General features: G+C 41.2%; 1 long non-coding RNA gene across 1 annotated transcript in view; it reads left to right on the top strand.

Annotated features, from left to right (window-relative positions):
* Positions 1-13,943, top strand: part of LOC120738240 — an 18,135-nt gene extending 4,192 nt beyond the window's left edge. The window contains exons 2-4 of the long non-coding RNA XR_005696920.1: positions 6,990-6,994; positions 13,331-13,339; positions 13,711-13,943. This is a non-coding gene — a long non-coding RNA (uncharacterized LOC120738240). The remainder of the gene's footprint in view (positions 1-6,989; positions 6,995-13,330; positions 13,340-13,710) is intronic.
* Positions 13,944-15,356: the final 1,413 nt, after the last annotated feature.

Genomic DNA, 15,356 nt, shown 5'->3' with positions numbered 1-15,356 from the left:
GAACAGAAAGCCTAGAGTACCACACAATGTCTAACCTGATAAAGATAGACTCATTCCAATCCTGATAATGGAGAAAATGAAATGCCCATGTCATCACACAGACGCTTATACGGGGTCCTCGAACCTGGGACCAGCCAGGAGACGACTGAACAACGTGGTTTTTATATATTTAGGTTATTAATCATATCCTGCATTAACCTTAGGATTTTTATTTACTATTTTGTATTGTAACGGCAACCCTGTTCACATTTCTGCAAGCCACATTGCGGACAATACCTCATGCTCCACTTGGCAAGACACCCACCTAGTACACTCCTCACGTTATTAACCCATATAGCTACCAGTACAGCTACTTCAATGTATTTGCAATTAGCACAAATTGATCCTGAGGATGTGCCAGATGTTACCAATGATGTTCCTGATGTGTATATTGAACATTAGGTTGTGAACTATTACATTTTATGATTTGCTTTTTATATTATCTTATTACATTTGTGATTTTTTCCTTTCTATTTGAGTTATTATTTTAAAAAAATAATAAAAGAGGGGAACTGTTAGGTATTTTAGTACCATGGGAGCATTTACTGGATATTGTTTTATAGTGACATTATACAGGAAAACTCTGTCATTCAATAAGGCCCCTTTGTTTTAGTTATTTTTCTCTTTGACCCAAGAATTGATGTGTGAGAATCACAGGCTGGTACAAGGTTGAAATACCACAGAGATCACTCCCTCAGCTACATTAGTTTCTAAATCTCTTAGGAGACGCCTGTTGAAGGCCAGATGGTTTGTTTCAGAATTCACTAATGAAAGAACTCTTTATTTCGTTGCCTTGAAATATGTCGCTGAGATAATCACAATTGTCTGAACTAATAAACTATACAAAGGATGCTTCTTCACCCAAGGGCAGGAAGACGCTCCCCTTATCTTGTCTGTACTGGTTTAAAACTGATAATCTGCTGTCTCATGAATTTTACCCTCTATATAAACTGTTGTACTTGTGAATAAAGTTGAGTCAATTTGGGAGACAACCTGAAGCAGTCTCTGTTTTCTTGTTCTCCCAAGCTGCTCCCGAGCTCGTACTAACACGCTGAATGGCATGCTTGAATATTACTTGAGAATATATTTGACTGTGTTACAGACTAAGGGACATTCTCTGCTGATAGGTGAAGGTACATTCTCTGCTGATAGACGTCCACGCCTCGAAGGAAGTCGATCCACGGATTAGGCCCTGGAAACCGTTTCCTTCATGTGGTGTGATGACCGCTGCATTAGCTCAAAATATGTGATGCACTGGCTGCTGCACTCTACCTGTACTGAATCAGTTTTTGTACCCAGTCCCAGTCTTTACATTTAATATGCAGCCACTCCCTCACAGCATGAATGTCACAGTGTGTTGAACCTTGACTGTGGCGCATGTCAATGCTCCCTGGACATTGTGCTTAATAAAGAAGATTAAATGTGATGTGATTATGAGTTTTGCTCTTTTGAAGTTTAAACATTTATGTGTTGTGATATTATTCTGTTATCATATGTTACCTTATATATGTAATCAAAGTAGTTGAATTATGATAACAGCTGTAGGACATATATTATCCTTTAGTTTAGATGGTGTGCTGTGTATGTAGTTTAGTTCTCATTATACTTTTGGGTTAAAAGAACATAATCATTTTTGTAGTTCATTAGATAAGTGTGCATCACTCTGTATCCTTGATCTGCTGTGAATGTCTTACACTGTTTTCTTGACATGCTTTACTGCTGAATCATGAAAAGAAAGGTTCTATGCAGGAGACTCTGTGTCTAGGACAGGGGAGACAGACCACATTTCATACCCCCACCTTACAGAGAGCAGAGAAACAAGGAGCCGAGGTCATAACTTAGGCGCCGTAAGAGAGAAAGAATGTGAATGTTTAGGCTTTTACGACTAGGTGAGGGCCGCTAGGAGCTATAAGAGGCTGAGTAATACGCAGTGTTGGGAAGGTTACTTTTAAAATGTATTCCATTACAGATTACAGAATACATGCCCCAAAATGTATTCTGTAACGTATTCCGTTACGTTACTCAATGACAGTAACGTATTCTGAATACTTTGGATTACTTAATATATTATCATGCTTTTTACAACAACGTGAATGTACTATTGCTGTGTGATTTATTACTATTACTGAAGGTCCGCGACTCCGAACTGTTAGTTAAAGGGACCTCTGACTAATACGGCGGGGTCCCTGTCGGCTCGTAGCCGAAAACTAGCTTTACTTTGTTGTGTGGGTCAACTTTTCTTGCGAGAGACAGAGAGAGGCGTTGAAAGACAGCTCCAATGGAACTTATTGTTTTCGGAGGAAAACACGAACACGGTGTACAGTCGAGTCTTAATAGCTTACTTACAACTGGGCTTGTCAAGTCACTCTTCTTGGCTGAAGTGGTTATTATTTATATTTACATGCTTCCAGCTCCCGTTTTTGCTCGATGACAAATCGTTACCTTTCCACTCCCCTTTTTCTCCCTCCTCGCGCTCACAGACCCATAACGTGTATGGCAGTCCATTCTCCCTGCAACACAGACTACACTGCCCATGATGCTACATTCGTTAGAGCTATGCTTGTAGCATTCTGCCTGTTAGCTTAGCACAACAACAACAACAATGAAAAGGCGCTCTCTCACCCAGGAAACACACAGTCGCAGAGAGAGAGAGAGAGCGTCGCCCTGTAACCATGGCAACCGTAACGCTGCCGCCTGGAACAACAGAACGTAGCTGTCAAACAAAACCCAAACAGTCCTGACCCGCGACAAAATGAAACAGGAAAGTACCGCAGTGTAATCCATTTATTTCAACAAAGTAACTGTATTCTAAATACCACCTTTTTTAAACGGTAACTGTAACGGAATACAGTTACTCATATTTTGTATTTTAAATACGTAACGGCGGTACATGTATTCCGTTACTCCCCAACACTGGTAATACGTCACCATTTTGAGACTCGCTGTGACCCTCTGCAGGCAGGTCTCCCCATCATGATGGTTCTAATGCTCATAAGTGTTGAATTGTATGGAAATAAATGATTGTTGATTGAGCATTTATACACCGAGTATTGTCCTTCCTTCAGCCCAAAGATTAAAAGAATTGGGAGATTTTCAACAGTGTCAAAATGTTGGACTGTTCCTTTATCAGTGTGTAACAGTGTGTGTATGAGAGCCATGTAATGTCCATGTGTGCATGCTGACGTGCCTGCTCTGACCCCCCTCCTCCCTTTCAGGGTGTGGAGCCTGCTGGAGTCGATGGTTGAGACCAGGTCTGAGGAAGTTAAGTGTGTTTTTAATGGGATTCATGAAAACAAAGCAGCACACATTCAACCATCTTCATCATTCTGATGTCAGGAGTCATCATCAAAGGGTCAATCAATGAACAGATGATGGATCAATAACTGCGGCTGGATTGTGTTTGTTCTCTCCATCAGATTCCTGTCAACTCACAATCGACACAAACACAGTGAACACAAAGCTCCAACTGTCTGACAACAACAGGAAGGTGACACATGTGGAGGAGCTTCAGTCACATCCTGATCATCCAGACAGGTTTGATGTTTGTGAACAGCTGCTGTGTAGAGATGGTCTGACTGGTCGCTGTTACTGGGAGGTCGAGGGGACGAGGAGGGCTTGGATATCAGTGAGTTACAGAGGAATCAAAAGAAAGGAAGGAGTGAGGAGTGTGGGGGTGGTGGAAATAACAGTCCTGGAGTCGTTTGTGGCGGCTGATCGTTTGTATGGCTCATTGACTTCTACTTCAAACTCTTTATTCATCTTCATCTCTTGTTCATATTGCTTCAGAGCTTGCTGAGTCTGTTTGAGTTCTGCCTGTTTTAGTGCAATTAACATGAGGCGGTCTTGCAGATTTTGGATGCAGGCTGTTAGTCTGATGTGTTCCTTCATAACTTCCACAGTTGTCTCCAGTTTTTGAGGTGTGATATTTTCTAGAAAGTCTGTAAACTGTCTCATTTCTTGTGCTGAAATTTCATGAGCATGCTGCAAGTTCCCTCTTTGCTTAGTTCGATCTTGATGCTGGCAGTTATCAAACAGAAAGTGACAAGGTACATTTTTTTCATTTCTGGCACATTTAATATTTGCAGCTTCAAGAGCTTGAATGAGATTCATCGGTGTGACTCCATTTGAATATGTAATGAGGGTAACAATGTTTTTCTCCAAGTCTTTTCCAAACAGAGACATCACTGAATTCAAGATGTACACAAGGCGGTCATTAAGTCTACATTCACTTGCCTTCACCACCAGACCCACCACATCAATTTCATGAAATCCTTCCTGAGAGCGAAATAAGTCAAACAATCGTTGAGTGACGATGACGTCATGTTCGATCCCTTGGGTGTTTCCATATCCAGGAGTATCAATAATGGTCAGAGAGTAAGGCAGAGTTTTATTTTCAAAATCAAAGACCTCATACAGAATCACATCTGATGTCTGACTCTGAAAAGTACTTTGATTCTTGTCAACTACGATCTGAAACCAGACTTCATCCTCCCCACTTCACTCCCATGGTGTAGTTTACCAGAGCGTTGATCAGACTAGATTTTCCTGCTCCTGTTTCTCCCACAAGTAAGATGGTTTTATTTGGCTTGCTTGGATTTTTTTTTGCCAAAGGTAACTCTTCTTAAAGTGCCAACTATGTCAGTCGTTGTTGTCAGCTTGTAACAACTAGGAGATCCTTTTTTGATCAAATCACATTTTGAGATGATGCTCTTTAGTTTTGATGACTGCATATCCCTGCCATAAAACAAATACAGTAGACTTTAAGAGTGATTACATTTAATGTGTATTTCTTATTAGCAAATTGCTAAACTTGATTTTAAAACAAATGTGTAATGAGCAGAGCTTTTAATCCATCCATCCATTTTCTGCCACTTATCTGGGTTTGGGTCAGTCTAAGCAGAGAAGCCCAAGTCAGCTGAAAGATATAATCGCTCAAGTTGGATTTGGCCTGGGGTGGGTCCTCTTAGAAGGACATGCCTGAAACACTTCAAAACACCAGGTACCTGTTATGGTCCCTGTGCCTCCTCGGCCAGCCCAGTGTGGCCACAAGTGTTTGTTGTTTTTCTCTCGCTCTCTCTCCCCTACCTGTCTGCCTGGGCGGAGCTCTGATTGGGCTCCTGCCCTTGGCCCACGCACCTGCAGCTGATCTCGAGCGAATTACAGTTCTCTGGCTCTTAAGGCTGGGGCTCTGAGCTATTCGTCGCTGGAATATTGAGTAACTCTCGTTAGTATTGCCTGGCTTCCTTGCGATTCTACTGTTCCCGTGTTTGCCTTCGACTTACCCTCGTCTGTGTAAACAGGTTTACCTGGATCAGCCCTTTTGTGACCCCTGGACCCCGTGAGTAGGAGAGTGAGCTGAGCTGCTTGTGTGGAGACTGTTTGGATGAGGAGCAGAGCGAGTGCAAAGAAGTGTGTCTCCCCAGCCTATTGATCCCCGGGACCCTGGTGTCCCCCCCCCCTTCACGTGTATATAGTGCACCAGTGTGATTAATAAAGTGTCGTTGAACTGTGCTACCTCAGTCTGCGCCTGAGTCCGTTCCACCCCCGTGACAGTACCTAAGACTCCAAGACCAGACAAACTAACCTGTGCACTGCCTGGATTGACTACAAGAAGGCCTATGACTCAATGCCCCACACATGGATCATGATCTACTCAGTGGACTCAATGGAATGTGTCAGACAACACTGGAGGCCAAATTCAAATCAATAGCATAAATCACCATAAGTCACTACCAAAGAGATGACCTCGTGATCAGTAAGTGACCTGCTCTACCTCCTGAGCTACAGCCATTAACATGAGTGATAAACATGAGTAAACTCTCAGTAGGTAGTGTACACTCACAGACAAGTGGTAGAAAATGAATAGATTGATGAACATATAGCAATGACTTACTTTGCCATGATAAAAACTTGAGATCAAGCTTTAAACTGTGATGAAGGCCTGAAGAGAAAAGAGAAAAAAGTTTAGTAAACTGGTGGTTTCCTTGACTTAGCAAAGTCAGCCAATTAGTTTCTGTGATAGAGTATAATTTACAATATTGGAATATTATTCTTCATAACAGTTGGTATTTCATTAATCTGAATTTTACTCCAGTCCGACAATCAATATGTGTTGCAATGTCACACAGTGAAAAAAAAGAAAACATGTTTGTTTTGCAGAAAAATTCAAGAGAGTAAAGTTTTGGTGCTGCCACAGTAATGTTTTATTTTTTTAAAAAATTGAGCATCCACATAAAATGGAGACATTTACACAATAATAATTTACAACCTGAGGTCTGAAAAAGTTGGAATGATGTGTAAAATCTAAACAGAATTCAATGATTTGCAAATCTTATCAACACAGAAAATATACAAAATATTTCAACTGAGAAAATGTGCCATTTTAAGAACAAATATTTGCTCATTTTGAATTTGATTTAAAAAATGGAAATAACAAAAGACTAGATGAAATGTGTTAAAAAGAAACATCGGGAAGACAATTTCTCCACAGCATGCACATATATATACAACAATTTTACAATAATGTTCATAAATGTGAAATGTTCATAAATGAAATTGCTAAGGCTTTGAATGTCTCGACATACAAACAAATACAAACATACAATTCTCTGTGTGCAAGGGACAAGGCTGGAAATTAATACTGAATGGACGTGCTCTTAACTCCCTTGAGAAGCACTGTATTAAAAGAGGAATTTTCATGAATGTGCACAGCTCGGATTGACATTTTTACTTTTGTTATATATATATGTTTTGTACATACATTAGCCGCACCTGACTAAAGGCCGCAGGTGTTTCAATGTTGACTTATCATCTTATCATATGTAAGAGAATATGCACAAATCGAATTGTCAGGAAAGAGATGGCTGTTTGGAGACACACCCCTTTTATTAATATTTTGAAAAACAAGTTATGGGTACATATTTGCATAACCTTTTAGGTATATGTACAAGTAGCAGTAATTACAAGTACGAAACATGTACTGTGCTTCATAAATGAGTAACAAATGTAGTACATAACAATAACCTACAGCACACCAGAAAAATAGATTCAGACTACCTTTTAGACTCAGGTGCAACGACACGGCTTTAACAAGAAGAAAAGTCAGTCATTCACCACCATCTTTCTCTTCTTCCTGCCACTAAAACCACCAAAGTCCTCTTCTCCAGTGTTGGAAACGAACAGGCTCAGGATGGCTACGTCATCCACTCTCAGCTTCTTTCCTTCGTTGTAACTTACAAAACCAAAGAAATCCTCGTTGTCAGTGTCAGAGTCGAACACCCTCTGAAGGGCCGTGGCGGTGTCCTCCTCCGTTGGTGATCATTGATGTTTTCACACTTTTCCACGCTGTCAGATTCCACCGGTGGAGTTGAGCATAACTTGCTTTTCGCAAGTTTATCACCGCACATCATCCACGACTCCCGCTGAACGCGTAGCGCTACTTTGAAGTTTGTTTTTCGCGCTACTTGTACGTCACTATGTTGCCTGGCGGATGGACACGTGACCAACATACCACTCTTGAACCCCGATACTGTGTGTATCACATGCCCTTCCGCCAGGCAACGTAGTGCCGTACAACAGCGGAACAAACAAAACAAATCGTCTTACGATATGACAAAAATCATGGACACTCCATAGAAAAGCCGCACCTGACTAAAAGCCGCAGGGTTCAAAGCTTGTGCAAAAAGTAGCGGCTTATAGCCCGACAATTACGGTATGCAAATGTGCGTTAAAACTTCTTATCTGGTGTGCGTCTTTTATTTTGCGAATGCGCACCTGCAGACCACTTATGTGCACCCCTGTCTATAAAGTTATTCTATTTTTAATTCTAATGATTCTGTCATAAAAATTATTGCATGGACTTTCAGCGTGGTCAGTGTTGAGCCATTCAGTTGTTTGGTCAGTCTGTCTCTTATGTTCTGTTCATAAGAGACAGACTGTTCTCTATTCTCTCTCTCTATGTGACAAGAGTTCATTGTGAGAACCGTTCTCTCAACCATTCACACTTGCAGGTTAAAGCTTCCTCATGCACAGAAGCCAAATGTGAACATGATACAGAAACACAGCTGCAGTGACTGACCCGACACACTGTATCATACTGAGGAGTGTTTATTGCAAATCACATCTCTGCCACATCTTCTCTGGACCAAAGATTATTTAAAATGGAGTCCAAGAATTGCAAAGTGGAAAAGTCAGAGGAATCAAAATTTTGAATTCTTTTTTGGAAAACATGGATGCTGTGTCCTCTGGCTTCTTATCAGTGGTCACTTCATAGCCTGCATCTCTAATGGCTTCAGAGCAGTGATTCTTAACCAACAGGCCGCGAGCCACACCTTGAGGGCCACAAAGGAATTTGAGCTTTACACCTCTAAAAGGGCTGCGGGACATCAGAAGTTATCAATTGAAGACACCAGGGACTACTGTTATACATAAAAACCTCAGTTACAATACAGCTTCCTACCACTTTGTGGAAGTTGTTAAATCAGCCTCAATAAGTAAGCAAAGAAGACACTCTGCCCGCTGTTTGCAGTTAGCAAAATATGGATAAGTTCTTAATAGAGCAGGGCGATATGGCCAAAAATATTTATCACGATATATATTTGAAAATTTGCGATAACGATATAACTGACGATATAATTGATGCGAGACAAAATACAACTCCACAACATTACTAGCGCAAAAAGAAAACCTTCCATTTATTTTCACTTAAACAAGAAGCTGGTTTTTATGTACATTAAAGCTTTATAAAAATGTAACAGTGCAAATGCAAATTCCTTGCTGTAGAAATGGGCTAACATATCCTGAGCATAACCATGTATAATATCCACTGAAGTTAAAAAGAGGTGCTTTGCAACATTAAACTGCAGTGTGCAGTACGTATTTTTCGGACCATAAGGTGCACGGGATTATAAGGCACATTAAGCGAAACAAAGCAGTCAGATAAATCAAACTTTATTAAACTCATTCTTCTTGCTTCCTTCACTTCTTTACCATTGATTTATTAATGTTGAATTCTCTGGCAGCTGTTCTACTCCCATGTTGTTGCAGTATATTAATGACTAACCTTGTATTGTGGATGGATTATCTCAGTTGTTCTCCTGACTGAAGTTTGGTCCGTTTACAGCATCCTGCCATGTTATTGCATTTGTCTCTTAACTATCAGGAACTTTAACGTTAACTTTTATAAGTGGAAAAGTGTTAGTGTTCGTCCTCCAGCTTCACTGTTTATGTTATGCTAACATAGCTGTGTCGCTAGCGATCACGTAGCACATCATTATATACCAGCTAGCCCAACTTCAGTAACCCTACAAACGTCACTGCTGTTTAGTTTCCTGTCTTCATTTATGTTATGTTATCTCAGTGATGCTGCAGTGTTGTTTGACCTGAAGCATACGGAGTTTAGGACCCAGATTACTCCCAGATTTAAGAGCATCTTAGTCCGACAAATACGACAATAACGACGGCCGCTTGCATGTTCTGCAAAAAAAGGTGCTTTGTCGTGTATCTGATGGACAAACACCAAACCAGTTCCACATCACTGAAGTTGCACCATTTTTACAAACCAATTCTGGTTCATCTGTTTCACTCAACAATCGGCCATGTGCGTATGAAAACAAAGGCACTGCGCATGCGCGTTTTACTCATATTCTATCGCGATATTTCATTTTCCTATCATTGCCTAACATTATACCGGTATTACCGTGAACGGTATAATATGGCCCAGCCCTAGTTCTTAATACGCAAAAATGAAGATGAAAGTGACAACCCTTCAACTCAAAGTGACAACTCCCAAAAGGAAAAGTTTTTGCACAAGTACAACCCTGACTTCTTGAAATATGGGTTTGTGAATGGAGAAAAAGAGGCAGACCCGAGAGCCCAATGTGTGGGGTGTAGACTATTGCCACCCAACTAAGCATTGAAGCCTTCAAAATTAAAAACGGCATCTTGAAACCAAACATCCCACACTCGCAAGAAAGCTGGTGAAATATTTCAAGAGAAAAATAAACGGACTGCAGATGCAGAAACGGTCTGTTGTGTCACTGACTGGTAACTCTAAATGTGCTTTAAAAGCTAGCTACCTCATATCCAGATTTGTGGTACAGAGTAGAACGTTTTTGCTACAGCGGAAGAGTTGATTTTGCATGCTGCCGTACATGTGCATCAGATAACTGGAGAGGCTGCTGCAAAAAAGCTAGCAACTGGCCATCCCACTCGCAAATGACACTGTGAGACACTGAATCAAGGACTTGGCCTTAGACATACAGCATCAGCTTTTGGAAAGAATAAAAAGTAGCCAGTTTTCCCCTTGGCAGCTAGACAATTCCAGTGATGTCACAAATGGTGCATTACTGCTGGTTTTTGTTCATTATCGCTGAGATCTTAACCCCTCAGGTGAGTCTGTCTGTTTGTCAGCACCTTTCACAACTGACAGAAAATCTGATTAATATTTCCTTCAGGATCCCAGAGAAGGACATTTGTGGATGTTTGACACATTTTCTGTGGATCCCACTGAAAATGATGTTGCTATGCCCTCGGATCATGTTCCCACTGACAGCTCTCTAAAGTTGCAGTGGGGAAAACCTGACCTGGGCTCCTTCTGGATTGCTGTCTCAAAGGATTACCCATTTCTGGCACTGAGAGCTGTGAAACTTTTTTTCCCATTCACAATCAGGATCAAAATTGGGATTTTCATTGTGGCCACAATCAAGATCAAAGACCAAAACAGACTCAAAGCAACACTGGAAAGTACTCTGAGAATGAGCCTTTGTCCACCCAGACTGATCTGATCGTGTCTCAGAGGCTCAAGAAATGGACTGTTGTGACTGTTTGTTGTTGGTCATTTGTCTCAAATATAAAGAGTAACTTCTGGTTCTGCCAATGAAAAAAGGTTTACTCCTAAAGAAACTTTCAGATTCACTCACAGTTGATGAGGATATATTTTAATTTGCACTTTTTTAACCCTTTAAAACCGGTCAGAGCGGGCATGCTCCGTTTTGCGTAACTATTTTTAAAGCACTGCAACCACGTAAGCTAGTGTAGCCAGATGGGCTACTCGCCTTCCGTTTTTTTTCTTCTCTCGCTCTCTCGCTCGCTCTACCACCCTCGCTCTCTTTCCGCTGCACTCGCTCCTTGTATCAGGTGATTGGGTTAATTGGGAACCCACCTGCACATTGATTGCAGGGTGGCGCTAGCCCGTATAAAGCTAAGCCGATGTTTTGTTGGATTAATTCCTCCCGAGCTTCAGGTGCGATACAGCAGTAAATGCTGACGTACTGCGACGGACTGATCAGCAAGAGCCGATTATATGACAGCTACAGCGCAGCAGTCTGTTTAATTCTGCCATTGCAGAGAGAGGTGTTCGTGGTATCTCCACCAATGAGAGTATAGTGCCTCCGGTCCTGGGGGTTTCACTGCTGTACTCACCTCTCCATGGCAAATTGCCCAACCTAAATTGGAAGAGTGAACTGCCTTCTCAGCTGCTGTTGTGAACTCCTCCTTGGTTGAGTCTGCTGTCTTGTCTTGTCTTTTCTTATCTTGTTTTTATTAAGTAGGCTTACCTTTTTTTGGGTTCGCCTGGTGTTCTATTTTACCCTGGACTGTTGCTCGTACCCACACTTCTGTGATCGGGCTGAAGTGATTCTCTGCCCGAGTGTCGTGCTGGGACTCCAAATCGCCTGGGTGGCCGGTCTCAGCCGGTGGGGAGCCAGACCGGCCTACGCCTGAGAATAATTATTACCAGCACGAGTGGTAGTTTGACCCGTGGGGAAGAAGCCTTTCCTCTGTGTGTGTGTGTGTGTGTGTGTGTGTGTGTGTGTGTGATTTCTTTTATTAAAGTTATTAAAGTGTGTTTTAGTCTTTTTATGATTTGTAGCAAGCCTGACGCTCAGTGTCCTTTTATTCTTTTAACATATTTTTCTGTGTTTTATTTCAGTGAAGGAGGACGAGCCGGTGGCCCTGGGACCTCAGGTGGTGGGTCGTTTTCACACTTTCTTTTGTACAGCACTGGGTGGTCTGCAGTGATTCTTTTTGTGTGATTTTCTTTTGGTTCCACGGCTGCTGGTAAGTCCAAGTTCCACGATTGTTTATTTTTACTGTAGGACACTGTCAATAATGACGCTACATCTTGACTTTTAATATTTTATTTATAAAATATTATTTATAATATTTTATTTGTTCCTATAAATAAAACTGTTTAATATTGGTAGCCAACCTGCCTCAGTGTGCATCCTTGAATCTGTGCAGTCTTCTTATATTCCTTTTATTTATTTTTCTTAAATATATTTCCTGGGGGTGCAATTCCCCTAGGTGGCGTTGTCAATTTATTTTGTTCATAACCCCGCCGACCACTTGGTCACACTAGCGCAATAATTTTTTTTGCATATGAAACTGGAGGAGTTGTACTTACATCTTATGCCATCACCTTGTCCTAGGTCACAGTTTCCTTCCACATATAGCTTTGCAAAAACTGCATAAAAAGCGCTTGCAGCAACAAAAACATAATATTCCACAAACACGCTTTGCCGATCCGATCAGCTGTTCATAACACTTCCTAAGTCCATCAGCGTGAACAATCGCATGTTCGCCATGACCTGCCTAAAACCAGATATGACGTCATTTTAGCGGAAATGTAGTTTTTTAACCATCAGGGCCTCATGAGCCTATACTGGTGTTTTTAAAAGTTATCTTTGACTTTATGACTTTCTGTGTTGTTTAGGACTCATATTGGAACTAACCTTAACTTCTGTGTGTAGATATCCCTCTTCTGGACCAAATCACGGGACCTGTGTTGGCCCAAGTGTGGCAGCGTGTGTGGAGTTTTGGAGCGAGTGCGGCTGAAGAGGAGTGCGTGTGTGGATTCCCCCCCCTTCTCTCCCTGGAGCCCTGGACCCCCCTCCCAACTCACTGTACATATATATAGCACTGAGGTGATCCCTGTTGTGAATAAATCTCCTTTTGTTCTCTTAGGAAGAACTGTCTGCGCGTGAGTCCGTTCAGTAGCCATGACATAAGATTAAGAAACCCTGCTTTAGGGCAATACATGTTCCCATCCAGGAATTTCTTCCATATTTCAGCAAGACAGTGCTAAATAGTGCTAAACGGTGTAATACATCTATTCCAGATCTATTCCAAGACAAACAGTTTTAGGTTGTTTTCTGAGCAACAGCAGGACAAATTTCTACCTTTGCCCTATACATACCCAACCACGTTGGTGTCATCAGAATACTTGAGTTGGTTGTATGGATTAGTGTACAGTTATTGTTATTGTTGTTAAAAAATACAAAAAGGTGCACAGTAGTTGGGAGTGCTATGCTGCTGCATACGGCGAAACACCCCACCATATTAAATGGGAAAGACTGTTCAATAGTAATATTCATTTGTATGGTTAACAAATTCTACAGGCCTGGCTTTCTGGGGCCTAGTGGACCATAAGTGAACAGTTTTTGGTAATGTCAAATATAGATAAATAAAGGCGTGAAACAGGATCATATCAAAATTCAGCCATAAATCGGCTGAATTTTGTGGTTTATAAATGATATAAACCAATGCCAAAAGGAAACTAACTACAACCTAAACTGAGAAAAACTAATACTAAACACAGAACACTAAGAACATGGTAAAATGGAACATGGAAAAAGAAAAGTACAGAACTTGACAAGTACAAAGGGAAAACAGACACCATGGCTGTATCCCAATTCAGGGTCTGCAGCCTTAAAGTACGCAGCCTCAACAATCCTCAAGGGCCGCATACTCAAAGACCACTAAGGCCGGAAGTGCGATGCTTGTGAAATGGGAGGGTCTAGCCTCCATTGAGCTGTCCAGGTTGCCTAGCAACCATGATACTAACAGCTGGAAACTTTTCATACAGCTTTGTTTGACAGACATGAAGGAGAAAATCTTTTGTTCATTTGTTTCTACATGAGCTTTGATCATTCTCTGTAAGATTAAGCTCAGCGGCGTATATTTTAAAGTAAAGGCTTTAAAACCAAGTTAGTACAAACGTCACTAATGTCACATAACTTTGCCGACATGTGGTCAACAGTAATGTTTTAATGTTCTTCATTATTAAACATTTGCACATAAATAAGTGACATCATATTCAGTACTTACTTAAAGTTTACTCTTCGGCCGCCCCTCATCCGCCGTTTTTTTTCTGCAAAATTATCCACACCCACCACCGCGCTATGCATTCTGGGATATGTTGGGCCACGAAGTCTACACCGCCACAGCCTTAAAATTCAGGGAAATGAAGTACGCATTTGAGGGCTGCATTTCGAGCAGCCTTCGAATTGGGACAGCCTTTGGCGCGCCGCTGTGACGTAATCGGCCTTGAAATGCATACTTTAAGGCTGCAGACCCTGAATTGGATACAGCCCATATATACACAAGAAGGTGATTAGGAGGTAACACAGCTGGGATGAATTAGATAATGATACAGGGGAAGCAAAAATGAACACATTGAAAACAGGATGAGAGACTATCAAAATAAAACAGGAAACGCACTGAGATGCAGTGTCATGGTCCCTGTAGCTGTGTCCCAATCCAGAGACTGCACACTTCGCGGACTACGTGGGGCAGGTACTACGAAGTGCGAGAAGGGTGGAAGTGAAATGGAATGGTCTGGCCTTCGTCAGGCTGCTCAGGCTACCTAGCAATCATTATACTGACTGCAAGAAACGTTTCATACAGCTGTGTTTGACAGAAATGAAGGAGAATTTTTTTTTTTTGTTGTTAACACAGACTTCATGGCTTTTCCTATAATACCTGGTGGGGTAGTCTCTAGTCAAAATGCCCGGGCCCATTTTTTCTCCCAGTCCAGCCCTGCAATAAAGTATTATATTTTATCATATTCCAGAGTAAAGTTTAGAGTATTAGAGGTAATGTCTTCATAATTTATCTAGTGCTGCATCCTTTCTAGTGCACATTTTGATTAAATCACTGCCACAAGCTCAATTACCACATTTCATCTGTAAATACTAAAGATCTGGAAGAAGTTAGTTAAAGTCCTGAACCTCTTGATATTCAAGCCTTTGAATAAAAACAAATGCTGTTGTGACAGTGAGGTACACGGTCTTCTTTGCATATATGTATGATTTCCATACATTTTACACCAGATGACCACTTTAGTTGTAAGATTCAGATAATTATTTATTAAAAGCTAGATATTTTAAATGAGAATAAGAAAGAAAAGTATTTCTTTGTGCCTCACTCTCCCTGTTAATAACTTACCTGCCCCCCTCACAAAACTTTGCTAGACCCACCCCCGCACAGTTACCAGCTGTCAGCTACATAGAAAAGGATCCTGGTGTTATGAACTGTTT

Source organism: Simochromis diagramma, unplaced genomic scaffold (genome assembly GCF_900408965.1).
Source record: "Simochromis diagramma unplaced genomic scaffold, fSimDia1.1 OVJJ01000402.1, whole genome shotgun sequence".
Taxonomy (NCBI): domain Eukaryota; kingdom Metazoa; phylum Chordata; class Actinopteri; order Cichliformes; family Cichlidae; genus Simochromis; species Simochromis diagramma.
The sequence above is the reverse complement of the archived record's forward strand: the minus strand, read 5'-3'. Positions and strand labels throughout refer to the sequence as shown.